Here is a 13,909-nt window from a genome sequence, read left to right as displayed (position 1 = left end):
TCAGTGGTGGGGATAGGACTTGTGCTTGCGCAGGACTGTATAGTAGCTCAGTGTTCAGTAGAACTCTACCCAAGACCATTTAAAATGTTTTCAGTCCTCCCTAATTGGCTTTTAGATTTTTCTGCTAAGTTATGTCTCACTCTGGAGAAGCAGCATATGCAGCAATGGAATTCGAGCTGGCCAGTTTGGAATTTTGCACTGTGCAACAGCTGAAGAGTTTCTACAAGGACTTTCAAGTTTCTACAAGGGGTTTCACCAGGAAGGTAGAACTACAGAATCATTTCAGGGCCTGGAAGGTGGCTGAGGTTCCAGTGGATGACATCCCAGAGGAGGAGCAGGAAATTGTAGAGAAGGAGGATCGAGCTGAATCTAGGGCCCGAGGAGGCTCTTGAATTATCTGTGAAGAGGTCCAATAGCTTGCCAGGAGAAGTGGTGGCTCCCAGATCAGGGAGCAGTGTCTCCTCCAGGACCTGTCCCCAGAGGAGCTGGCAGAGAGGGAGGAGGAAAGAAAACTCAGATTGGAACTTTCTGAATTTGGAGCAGGCTCATAAGGAAAGAAAACTAGCTCTTGAGGTGAAGAATTTGGTTCATGAGCTCAGTTTGAAAGAGCTGGGCATATGACCCCTGGAAGAAGGGTCCAGCGATGGAAATGGCGGAAACGTACCTGCAATGCCCACCGGTGAGTCAAGAGTCTGGAAACCCAAGGATTGGGTGCCCTGCTATGTGGTGGGGAATGACATAGGCAAATGGGTTGCAGTCTATGAAGTGGCTCTGAGAGTGCACAAGGTCCCAGAGAAGCTCTAGGGTGGTAGTTTGTGGAGATACATGCCCACAGTGGGGAGGGATACACCTCACATTAGATGTGTGGGACTAGACACACTACACTGCTATGAAGGCCATACAAGTGCCTTGCTATGAGATCCTGCACCACGGGAAAGGGCAGATATGCACTATATCTACAAGACACTGTGCATTTCGGTCCTCTCCCCTGCACTGGCATAGAAATTGCTACCATGCACCAGTGCTGGCACCTTTGCACCATGGTACAAGGGTACCTGCGATGTGGGGATGATTGTTTTTGTGCAGGAAGGGCACCTTCCTTCACAAAAAGCATAAATGGAGGCATGTTCCTCCTTCTGTATGTGCTGCAGAATGCAGCACACCTAGAAAGAGGAAAAAACAGGGAGAAATAAAGATATTTCTCCCCGTTGCATCACTCTTATGTCATGCCTGGGGTGGCATAGGCTTTTGATGCATTCCCAGGTTTACAAAACCTTTTAAATCTGCAAATGTATGAAAATCCATGGATGTTGTGTGGAAACACCCACGCAACACCCATGGAAATCCCTCCCTGATGCAAAGTAAGGAAACTCAGCGACTTGCGCTGTGTTGCCTTATTCCATATCTACAAGGCCATGAAAAGCCACACGGAGTTGCTTTGCGTGGTCTTGTAGATATGAGTCAGCAGCCTGTACTGCTTGTGCTTCACTAAAAGTACAGTGTGCTTGTAAATATGGGCCCAAGTTTGGGCAGACACCTGAGAAATACTGGCAGAGGTTCATGGCCAGTCACAAGATTGAATCACAGAGTTGGGTGTATTGCTTGGACTATGCTAGCAAGCATTGCTCCTGAAGCACCAAAGCACTGAAGGGCATTGTGAGGAGTAGCAAGGTATATTATGAAGGGCTGTACAACTTGATTTTGAAGGAGCACATTCTTGATCCTTGTTTTATGAAGCTGCGCCAGTAAGCTTTCTGACCCCAGGAAAATTGCAGAGTAGGCGGACATCTCGATCAGCACCAGAGTGTTCAAAAGGCATCTGGGGGTACTCCCAAAAGTGTGGTCAGGGTTCCCACTAGAAGAAAGAGGGAGGAAATAAAAAGAAAGAGTTCTCTAAAGGCCCCCAAAACAACTCACGAGGAAAAACATTCCCAATCTGGCCACCAGAAGAAAAACTACCCTGACAAAAGTCAGCAGCCCAAAACTCCCAAGTGCTATAAGTGCTATGAGTATGAACACTACAAAGGGGATCTCAAGTGTCCAAAAAGAGCACCACCTCTCACTGGAGGGAAAACCCTAGGGGTGGTTAGTGTAGTAATGGAGGAGGAGTAGTTTGTCCCAGTTAATGGGGGTGACTTTAGCATGGTAACTCCAGTGTCCCTAAGTGACAGAGAGATTGTTTCTAAGATCCACGTGCCCTCAAATCCTACAAAGTATAGGCAAAGGGTTAACATCAATGGGCCAGGTGTTGAGGCTCTTAGGGACAAAGTGCCAGCATGTCTATGGTAAGGAGTCAAACACACACAGCTTCGGGAAAGGAGGAATAACTGATGCTCCTATAGACTCCAGGGCACCATCTGATAGGAAACAATGCTAGGTTCTTAAAAATTGTCCTCACCCACTAGTCGCGGCATGCTTCATCATCGGGCTTGCTACAACATCCCCATGCTCACCAACGTCAGGGATCGAGCAAACGTGAACAATACTCACATCTAGGGATCTACTCAGCAAGAATACACAAACCTAAAGGTTAAAACTATCTCATGTATGTCCTATACTAACTTTATTCATGGGCTCCCTGGATAGGATTAATAATTGTATCACGGTGGTGGAGCAGGGATATTACTGGCCCTACACCCCTGTCATCTTCTCATTTGTTGACATGTTTCGGCCAATAAACATCACCCATCTAGGTCGAATGGTCTTCATCAGGACTTCAAATCCCTCCTAAATTTCAAAATACCCCGTACCTGTAATCGTAGTTTTAGGAGGTGGGATATGATGACCTACATGATCTCTTACCAGTAAACACACACAGTAATTCCTGCAATAAACACAAAAAGACAACCAAGCAAATAAAAGAAGAGCCAAGGGTTTTTCCACACATGTGCTAATTGTTCAGCAGTCATGCAATTGTTGATTATAATTTAAACTCATTAATCATGCATCATACACAGGTTTCCCAAATCCGTAATCTCCCATCTCCGAGTCCATGTCACCTCTACAGTGATCATATCACCACCACCAATGCACATCACCCACAGGCTTAGTGAGGACTTTTAATATACTCTGACATGTAGCTTACTGAGTTTCACCCCTAATTGTTCTTAAAATTGAGTCCCAGTGGAAGAGCCTCCCTGTAGTCACACACTGTTGCAAAAAGAAAGAACATGTACTCCATGTTCAGAATATTCAGCTCCATCTCGATGCCTCAAAGCATCAAGCACTACTGCTTCTATGTTTCATCTGCTTCATGAATGCCAACTGCCTTTCGGGTTTGTGATCCAATGTAATAACTAGGGGTAATCCCCATAAGGATACTCCCCAACCCCACATCTGTACATCTGTACCGGGTTTTGTCATATGCTTATCCCCCTATTAAGCTGGTTGATCCTGCCTCTTGTGACTACAAAATCACACTCTTGGGCTTCCAGAGTCCCGCCCATGTTCAGCGTGTCACCCCAATACAAAAAGTGCCTCTGTTTTCATGAATAACCTCCCCCCTTTGGTCACTAAATAATTGGTGGTGCACTCCTCCCTCAAACCATCCCCCTACTTGAGGCCCTATTACTCACGTCATCAATTGTCAGGAGCTGTCCCTCCATGCCACTCGTGGGTCTGTAGAGGTGCCAGTAAGAACGTACAACCTTCTTTTATTCCCATTCTCCCACTCTGATACGGCGGCTGTCTCATGTGATTACTCATGGGCCGTACTGTTGGAGCATTGCTTCATAAGGAAAACCAGCACTGCCATCTTGGAGCTGGTTCTCTGCTATTTACACAAGGCAGACTTGGCTCTCATCCACCCCTGATTCAGCCTCTGTCAAACATACTTTAGAAACTTCCAACATGCCGTGATCCTATCACAACTTTCTGTATTGTTATATATTGTTATGGTCCATATTTCATTGTTGTCAAGAAAGGACAGTCATAGTTACAGCCTGTGCATTGGAAGTAGGATATCCCTAGGGGGTGTGTCATTTGTCAAGTAAAAGTTGTGGGGAAACACTTTGGGGCCTAAGGTCTTCATCCCAGGGACCTTTCTATCTGGCAAGGTCCAACATCTACACCTGCAATATAATCCATAACACAGTTTCAACCATGTCAACCTCCCACACAATATATAATCACCCTTCGCGAGTATAAGTCCTTAGAATCATTCTGATGTTTGTTACTCATGACCTCTTTCAAAAAAGGATGGGGGAAGGAAAGAGGGGAAGTACAGAAACGTCCCTCCTTCAGGTTACTGTCTCAGGGGCAGTTCAACTGATGCCAAAGGATTGTCATCATTCAGTCTTATTGTATGGCGCTGATCCAATATATTCACTTCTGTTCATGTCTGAAAAGAAAATTCTTCATATCTTTCATGTTGCACAAGATCTTCTGACTATCCAATACTGTGCGAGCAATATTTTCAACACTGTGGCCCTCATTACAACCCTGGCGGTCGGTGATAAAGCGGCTGTAATACTGCCAACAGGCCAGTGGTAAAAAAATGGAAATATGACCACGGTGGAAGCCGCCCACACAGACAGACACTTTAACACTGTAGCAACAAGCACTGCAGCAGTAACCGCCAACAGCCAGGCGGAAGACAATGTACCGCCCACTGTATTACAAAAGGCCTATCCGCCACCTTTTCTGGGGCGGTACCAATGACTTTAAAAGCACGGCGGAAACAGTACACGGAAGGCAAAGGACTCACCTCTGGAAACTCAGGGAAGAACCATGCCACCATGGAGCCCAAACTGCAGGTGTTCCCCATGCTGGTCTACCTCCTCCTACACTAGGAATACCAACGCTGGCGACGACGACCACAGTGAGTACTGCCGCCTAGCACACAGAGGAGGGAGGAGGAAAAAGAGAGTGACACACACACGCAACACCCCCACCCCCAACACCATACACGCAAATGCATGCAATTACATTACACATCAACCCCATACCCATCAGGAATAATGCAAGGACAAATAGAAGTGATTGAAGTGAGTGTAATAAGATAAAATACTAGAAATATGTCCTCAAAAATCAAATCATTATTTACACATATACAAATGGAGGGACACTGCCCAGTCCATAATGTCTGTGTGCCACAGGGCCACATCACATAGGCCAAGGCCCCACCTTACTCCTGCTTCAACACGGAGAGAACACTGCTGGGGCATCAGGTCGAAAATACACAGGTACCTCAGGGGGACGGGGAATGGGGGGGCACCTCAGCCGGAAGATGGTACAACACCACTTGTCCAGGAGGGGGCCCCATACCCTGTGTTTGGTCCTGGGGAGTGCAAAGCCACAGTATCTCTAGTGGGTGGTTTGCCCACTGCTTGGTCCTGGGGAGTGCAAAGCCACAGTCTCTCCAGTGGGTGATTTGCCCACTGCTTGGTCCTGGGGAGTGCAAAGCCACAGTCTCTCCAGTAGGTGGTTTGCCCACTGCTTGGTCCTGGGGAGTGCAATGCCACAGTCTCTCCAGTGGGTGGTTTGCCCACTGCATGGTCCTGGGGAGTGCAAAGCCACAGTCTCTCCAGTGGGTGGTTTGCCCAGTGGTTCTGGAGGGGGCTTTGTGCACAGTGTGCTTCACCCTGGCGGATGGAGTGAGTGGATGCCTTCTTCCAGTGGTTCTGGAGGGGGCAGTGGTCAGGATGCATTACAGTCCATGGAGGCAGGACTACACACTACCCGCCGGCGGCGACAGCTGCCCAGTGGAGGCACTGCCGGTGCTGGTGTCAGGGCTGCCAGTGGTGGGGGGAGGCTCCAGCCCTTACCCTGCAGCCTCGGACGACTGCCCACTGGGGCTACTGCTGCTGGCAGTGGTGCTGGCAGCGGTGCTGGTGGCGGTGCAGGTGGCAGTGCTGGTGGCGGTGCTGGTGTCGGGGCTGCCAGTGGTGGGGGGAGGCTCCAGCCCTTCCCCTGCAGCCTTGGACGGCTGCCCATTGGGGCTGCTGTTGGCAGTGGTGCTGGCGGCGGTGCTTTTGGCGCTGCAGGTGGCGGTGCTGGTGTTGGGGCTGCCAGTGGTGGGAGGAGGCTCCAGCCCTTCCCCTGTAGCCTAGGACAGCTGCCCACTGAGGCTGATGCTGTTGCTGGCAGTGGTGCTGGTGGTGGTGCTGGTGGCGGTGCTGGTAGTGGTGGGAGGAGGGTCCAGCCCTTCCCCTGCAGCTTCGGACGGCTGCCCACTGGGGCTGCTGCTGCTGGCAGTGGTGCTGGTGGCGGTGCTGATGGCGGTGCAGGTGGCGGTGCTGGTGGCAGTGCTGGTGGCGGGGCTGCCAGTGGAAGGCTCCAGCCCTTCCCCTGCAGCCTCGGACGGTTGCCCACTGGGGCTGCTGCTGCTGGCAGTGGTGCTGGCGTCGGTGCTGGTGGTGCTGCAGGTGGCAGTGCTGGTGGCACTGCAGGTGGCGGTGCTGGTGGCGGTGCTGGTGTCGGGATTGCCAGTGGTGGGGGGAGGCTCCAGCCCTTACCCTGCAGCCTCGGACGGCTGCCCACTGGGGCTGCTGCTGCTGGCAGTTGTGCTGGTGGCGGTGCAGGCTGTGGTGGGGGGAGGCCCCAGCCCTTCCCCTGCAGCCTCGGATGGCTGAAGCACCATGGTTGGTGTTGGGGGCTCAGATTCAGTCCCAGCACCAGGCCTCCTGTCCTTCCTGCCTGCAGGGGCAGGCCCTTTGCCGTTGCCCTTACCGTCTGGTGGTGCCTCCTTGCCCTTGCCATGTGGTGGTGCCTCCTTGCCATATGGTGGTGCCTCCTTCCCCTTGGCAGCTGGTGGTACATCCTTGCCCTTCCCCTTGGCAGCTAGTGCAGGCACACTGGCAGTGCTGATGGGTGTTTCCTTGGAGCCTCTCACACCTGCAGTAGCTGCCAAGCCTAATGTTGCCATGGACTGGGTGGCTGAGGTGCTGGCCTGGGTTCTGCCCACCATGGCCCGACGTGAAGGACGTGGGGAGGGGTAGGGAAGAGGTCAACGGCAGAGAGAAATAGCTTCTTAGGGACACTGGGGCGGGAAGAGGGTGGTTTGGGAGTGGGGGAAGAGGGAATGGTTGTTGGAGGTGTCTGTCTGCTGTGTTTGCGTGCCGGTGCATGGGGTGGATGCTGTTGTTCGGGTGGATAGCTGTTGGGTGTCTGAGTGCTTGCGTTTGGGTACTTTGGGAGGAGGAAGCACTGACACAGTGGGAGAGGACACAGGGGATGTGTGCCTGGATGTGGGGGTGGTGACTGCCAGTGAGGACCGTGTAGTGATAGCGTGATGGTGATGGAGGCAGTGGGTGTGGATGTAGTGCATGCAGGTGTGAGTGGAGACGCTACTGTGAGGGAGGTGGACGAGGAGGAGGAGGGGGACACAGTGGAGGCAGTGGATGTTGGTGTGTCTGCATCTGGATGGTGTTTGGGTGAGTGTCTGTGGGATGATGTGTGGTGTTTGTGTTTGCCTGAGCCACTCATGTGTGTTGTCTTAGGTGCATGCGGGTCTGAATGTGTGCTTGGGATAGGTTGGGGTTCAGGGAATGGGACTGGGCAGAGGAAGTTGGAGGGGGGAGGCTAGAGACAGGAACTATGGCTGCCATCAGGGAGGAGGCCAGAGCCTGGAATGATCTGTGTTGGGCCGCCATGCCAGAGTGAATGCCCTCCAGGAATGCACTTGTTTGTTGCAAACGGCCTGCCAGCCCCTGGATGGCATTCACTATGGTTGACTGCCCAACAGAGATGGATCACAGGAGGTCAATAGCCTCCTCACTCAGAGCAGCAGGGCTAACTGGGGCAGGGCCTGAGGTGCCTGGGGCGAAGGAGATGTCCACCCTCCTGGGTGAGCGGGCACGGGAAACTTGCTGAGGGGCTGCTGGGAGGGCGGTGAAGGTACGGGGGTGGCAGCTGTACCTGTAGTTGGGGTGGCCACAGAGCTGTCTGCCACCACTAGGGACCTTCCATCGGAGGAGGTATCACTTTCAGAACCGTCCCCTCCTGTCTCCGCGGTGGACCTCCCCTCGCCCTCCGTCCCACTGGTGCCCTCACCGTCGGTGGATTCGGCCTCAAGGGCCCTGTGGGATGCAGCTCCCTCCGTCGCCAGTGCCTCTGCTCCTCCACCAGATGATGCTAATGCACATAAGGACAGGATGACAAAACAAAAAGTGGGGGAAGAGACAGAGGATACACTTGGTCAATGGCAGAAACAACACCACCGTTGGCGTACACAACATACTCACACACAGGGAACAGCCCTATGCACTAGGCAAAGCACTACTAGTCACAATGCTAGTCACCAGCACATGGACAGGGATACCTAACCCCAATTGCAGCATACCTGAGACCCACAGAGCACTGCCCAGTAGTGGATGCCCACTAGCTTGGTTGAAGGTGGAGTTCATCAGCCCCTGCCCAACATGGAACCTACCCTGCAATGTCAGGTCTGGCCTAGGGGCACCAATAGGCCCACATCCCCCACCCGGATACCACCCCACCATGCACAAGTAGTATATTGGGAAACTGTACTTACCCCCTTGTGGCTGCTGTGATGCCCTCAAGCGCCCATCCAGCTCCAGATAGGCCATCGCCAGTATGCGGAACATCAGGGGGGTCAGGGTTCGATGGGCACCCCTTCCTCATTGGGAGGCCATCCCCAGCTGGGCCTCCGCCGTCTTCCGTGCCCAGCGCCTCAGGTTCTCCCACCGTTTGCGATAATGGGTGCTCTGCCTGCCGTAGAGCCCCAGGGTCCGCACATCCTTGGTAATGGCACGCAATATTCAGTTTTTCTGATGGGCGCTGACCTGCAGAGGAAATATGCATAGAAAAAGGGTATCAGTCATACCGTCTGGCCTGTAACAATAATGGCCCACCATATCCCTCCCATCCCCTTATGCACATACATTGCCCACCATACATGCAGCATGCTGCCCATGACCCCTCAACCACCCCCCCCTTACACGAGGCCTTCACATACAGCACTCCATGCATTCATGCCCCATGCATCGTGCTCACAGTGTACTCACCTGTTGGTCTGGAGGCCCATACAGCATTCAGTACTCGGGTAGGACCCCATCCACCAGTCTCTCCAACTCCACAGTGGTGAGGGCAGGGGCCCTTTCCCCAGTGACTCAAGCCATGGTCGGTTCCAGACACAGGTCACAGCAGCACTTGCAGTGTAGGTCCTCTCATGTTGAAGGTCAGGTAGCATGTGAGAGAACAAACAGAAAATGCCGGTCACGTTCGTGGCAGTGCGTACCGTCACTACCGGTGTACATCACCATTGGCTACTGTAACCCATTGGGCCTAATGACAACCAATGAGGAGTTGCACGGCGGTACTCGACCGCCTCCCGCAACGGTGCACAACGTCAGCGGCATTACCTCATTTCCACATGACCATCCACACAGGACAGGGGGGGAGCCATTTCGGGGGTGGGGGGGCAGGCCATGGCACCTAACTGTGTCACAGCACACATAGGCACCATTTTGCCCTATACAACAACATACTGTTTCTGTCACAACATGCAATGCACTGTGCATTTTTTAAATGTTGAATACTCACCAGATGCTCATCGTTTTGCCCCCTAGATTACAACCGCTGCGGATGAATAGGAGATGGAGACATCCCACCATGTATAGGTCCTTGGTGGACTTGGCAACAATGGAGGACAGGCACATTATCCTCACCTACAGACTTGACGGGGCCACAATCCAAGAGCTGTGTGCCCAGTGGGAGCCAGACCTGATCTCTGCTACCTGTCACCCCACTGGGATCCCTCCTCTTGTGCAAGTACTATCAGTGCTCCATTTCTTGGCAACTGGCTCCTTCCAAGTGACAGTGGGCTTGGCAGCAGGAATGTCTCAGCCAATGTTCTCAATAGTGTTGACCAGAGTGTTGTCTGCCCTGGTGAAACACATGCACGGCTACATTGTTTTCCCCCAGGTGGATGATTTGGCCACAATGAAAGCTGACTTCTATGCAATGGGACATATTCTCAACATCATTGGGGCAATTGATGGTACACATATTACTTTTGTACCCTGCCCAGAGAAATGAACAGGTGATCAGAAATCGAAAGAGCTTTCACTCTATGAATGTGCAGATGGTGTGCTTGGTGGACCAGTACATCTCCCATGTCAATGCAAAGTATCCTGGATCTATGCATGATGCCTTTCTCCTGAGGAATAGCATTATCCCATAAGTGATTGCTCAACTCCAGAGGCACAGGGTGTGGCTAATAGGTGAGCCCATGTTCACCACCCAGGATATGTTGTTGTATGGGTATGGGGTTGACCATAAGGGTTAGTGTCTGGCTAACTGGTATCCCTCGGTATTTGCAGGTGACTCTGGTTACCCCAACCTCTCATGGCTACTGACCCCGGGAGGAATCCCAGGACAAGGGCAGAAGAACGTTACAATGAGGCACATGGACGAATAAGAAGAATTATAGAGTGAACCTTCGGCCTCCTGAAGGCCAGGTTTTGGTGCCTCCATCTAACAGGTGGTTCCCTGTGCTACTCACCCAAGAAGGTGTGCCAGATTATTGTGGCATGTTGCATGTTGCACAACCTTGCCTTACGTCACCAGGTGACTTTTCTGCAGGAGGATGAGGCTGGAGATGGGCGTGTGGCAGCGGTGGAGCCTGTGGACAGTGACAAAGATGAGGATGAGGACGTGGACAATAGAACAGCAATCATTCGACAGTACTTCCAGTGACACACACAGCTAAGACACTGTAACTTCACCTTCCACTGCAGTTTTGTATTGTAAATTTTCACTGGGAGGCTGATATTCCCACTACTATGGCCACTTACTGTACCCTTTGACATGCCTATTTACAGATATCTGTGTCCCACTCTGGCTCCTGGTGTATTGACTGCAGCAAACTACAGGTCATACCTATGTATACAGTACTGTACACTTGAATTGCAATGTCTACAGATTGTTAAACGAATACATAGTTCAATCACTTGACAGACTCAATATTTGTATTTTTTACAAGGAAGTTTATTTATGTGCTAAGAAGTGGATGGGGTATTGCTATGGGCTGTGGGGGTGGTGGAGGAGAGTCCAGGTAAGAGTTCCAGTCTATTTGTAGCACAGGTGCATTGCCCAAGGGGGCATGGGAAGTGGAGCAATGGCAGTTCAAGGTGGACAGGGTGACAGAGTGGGACACAAGGGTGACAATCAGGAGAGTCTTATTTCCTGGTGTGGGTCTTGGCAATGTTCTCTGGCTTCTGCCTTCTGCAAGGTACTGTTTGTGGGGTGGTTCTCCTTCTGTAGGTGGTGGGGTGCTGAATGCCTGTTGTTAATGTGACAGGGCCTCCTGTCCACTAGTGGCAGCGGAGGTGGAGGGCTGTTCATCGGTGTGGCTAGTGTCAGGGGCCCGGTGGTTTGCCACTGCCTCCCTCATGGTGTTGGCACTGTCTGCCAGGACCCCTGCAATGGTGACCAGGATGGTGTGGATGTCCCTCAGGTCCTCCCTGATCCCTAGGTACTGTCCCTCCTGCAGCCGCTGGGTCTCCTGCAACTTGGCCAGTATCTGGCCCATCGTCTCCTGGGAATGGTGGTATGCTCCCAGGATGTTGGTGAGTGCCTCCTGGAGAGTCGGTTCCGGGGCCTGTCCTCCCCCTGTCGCACAGTAGTCCTCCCAGCTTCCCTGTTGTCCTGTGCCTCTGTCCCCTGAACCGTGTGCCCACTGCCACTGACCCCAGGTCCCTGATCGCCCTGTGTTTTGGGGTGGCCTGGGGCCCCTGTAGTGGTGGACACACTGCTGATTGACGTGTCCTGGGGATAGAGGTATGGGTCCGCTGGGTGGGTGCTGTGCTGGTGTTTCCTGAGTGGGGAGGCTCTGTGGTGGTATGGGACTGTGGCTGGGTAACCGACTGTCCGGAGGTCCCTGATGGGCCAGGTTGGTCATCCTGATCCAGGCGTGCTGAGCTGCCATCATCACTGTGGCCTCTTCTGTGGGGGGACTGGATGTTTCTGGCACCTCCTCTCTGGTAACATTGTGTGGAGGTCCGGTGGGTATGTAAATGCACTGTTATAGTTTCTGCGTGTGACATATTGTGCATGGGTGTGTTGCCCTGTTAGGTTGTTATTGCCCTGGCAGCTTAGGCTTCTGTGAGTGGTGATTTGGTTGGCTAGGTGATTGTCTCAAGTGTGCATGCTTTGGTAATGGGTGTCCATGCAGGGCTGTGATGAGTGTCCATGCATTGGCATTGCATGCAGGGCTTGGTAGTGGGAGGGATGGGTTGTGATGGTGGGGTGTATGTGAGGAGGTGGAGTGATGGGAGTGAGGGTGAGGGTGGGGGTATTTGATGGTATGCAGGTAGGGGGTGATAGTATTAGAGATTTGACTTACCAGAGTCCAGGCCTCCTGCTACTCCTGCCAGACCCTCAGGATGCAGTATTGCCAAGACTTGCTCCTCCCATGTTGTTAGTTGTGGGGGAGGAGGTGGGGGTCCACCGCCAGTCCTCTGTAATGCTATCTGGTGTCTTGCAACCACGGAACGCACCTTCCCCCGTAGGTCATTCCACCTCTTCCTGATGCGTCCCTTATTCTGGGGTGCTGTCCCATGGCATTGACCCTGTCCACGATTCTCCGCCATAGCTCCATCTTCCTAGCGATGGATGTCTGCAGCACCTGTGATCCGAATAGCTGTGGATCTACCCGGATGATTTTCTCCACCATGACCCTTAGCTCCTCCTCTGAGAACCTGGGGTGTCTTTGTGGTGCCATGGGTGTAGTGTGAGTGGTGTGTGTGAGGGTGTGTGGGGTAATGTGTTGGGGTGTGTGCTGTGAGGTGCGTGGATGGTGTATGGGTGATGGTGTTCTTTGTTTCTGGTTGTGTGGGTGCTCTTGCTGTATCTCTCTCTAGTGGCAATTTTTGTTAATCGTAAAGGGATGTGGGTATTGTGGGTGTGTGTTTTATAGTGGTGTGGGTGTGTGGGTGCAGTGTGTGTATGTGTGTGTCAGTTGTGTGTAGTTTGAATTGTCCAATGTGGTGGTGTTGTGTATGTGTGTGTGTATTTTGAGAGCGGCGGTATGTACCGCCAATGGTTTACCGTTATTGAATGTCTGCCGTGGTGATTCGTGGGTCATAATGCTGTGGGCGTATTTCTGTTGGCGTAACGGTGTGGGTTTAGCTACCGACATTTTATCACTCACCTTTGGACTGACGGACTTATGTGTGTGTGTGTCTGTTCAATGATGGATTGCTATGTGTGTGTCATAATATGGGTAGCGGTAAACCGCTGCGGCAGTATGTTGGCGGCAGTCAGCATGGCGGTAAGCAGGACTTACCACCAATGTCATAATGAGGGCCTATGTCGCATCTCTAAAAAATGCAAGGTTAATTTAGTTGTAACATTTTTACTTTTAATGTTAATTCTATGTTCCATGATTCTGATCCAAATTTTTCGCATTGTTATCCCTATATATAGGAGTTTGCCTGAGCATTGAATCAAATAAATAACATTCTCTGAGTTACAGTTTGGGTGTTTCGTTTGTACCAAGGAGTAACCTAGGCCCACGTCCACTGGCTTTGTACTCCTCGTTAATGGACACACACTACATTAACCACAAGCAGTGTGGCCTGTTTCTGGGGAAAGATCCCACATCCTGGGTTCCTGACAAGGAACCTTATTTTGAGGTTGTGTATGCATGAGCATGTCCCAGAGACTGGCACTCTTTTTAAATGAAAACATAGGTGTCCTGAAGTTCAGGCCATTGAACTTCAAGATACTCCAGTTCCTTGTAATTATATGTATCACATGATTAGATGCCATGCTGAATTTTGTTACACAAATTGATATGTCTGCTTCTGGTCGTTCACTCTCTTCCAATAGTCCATCCCGGTTACAATTTCTTGCTCTCTTCTGTGCCCAGTTTACTACATGGGGTGGGTAGTCCCGCCCCACCAGCGTTTTTACTAGTTTGAGAAATGCCTCCTTGAAGTCACCC

This window comes from Pleurodeles waltl, chromosome 8, assembly GCF_031143425.1.
Source record: "Pleurodeles waltl isolate 20211129_DDA chromosome 8, aPleWal1.hap1.20221129, whole genome shotgun sequence".
NCBI lineage: Eukaryota > Metazoa > Chordata > Amphibia > Caudata > Salamandridae > Pleurodeles > Pleurodeles waltl.
Note: the sequence above shows the minus strand (reverse complement) of the source record.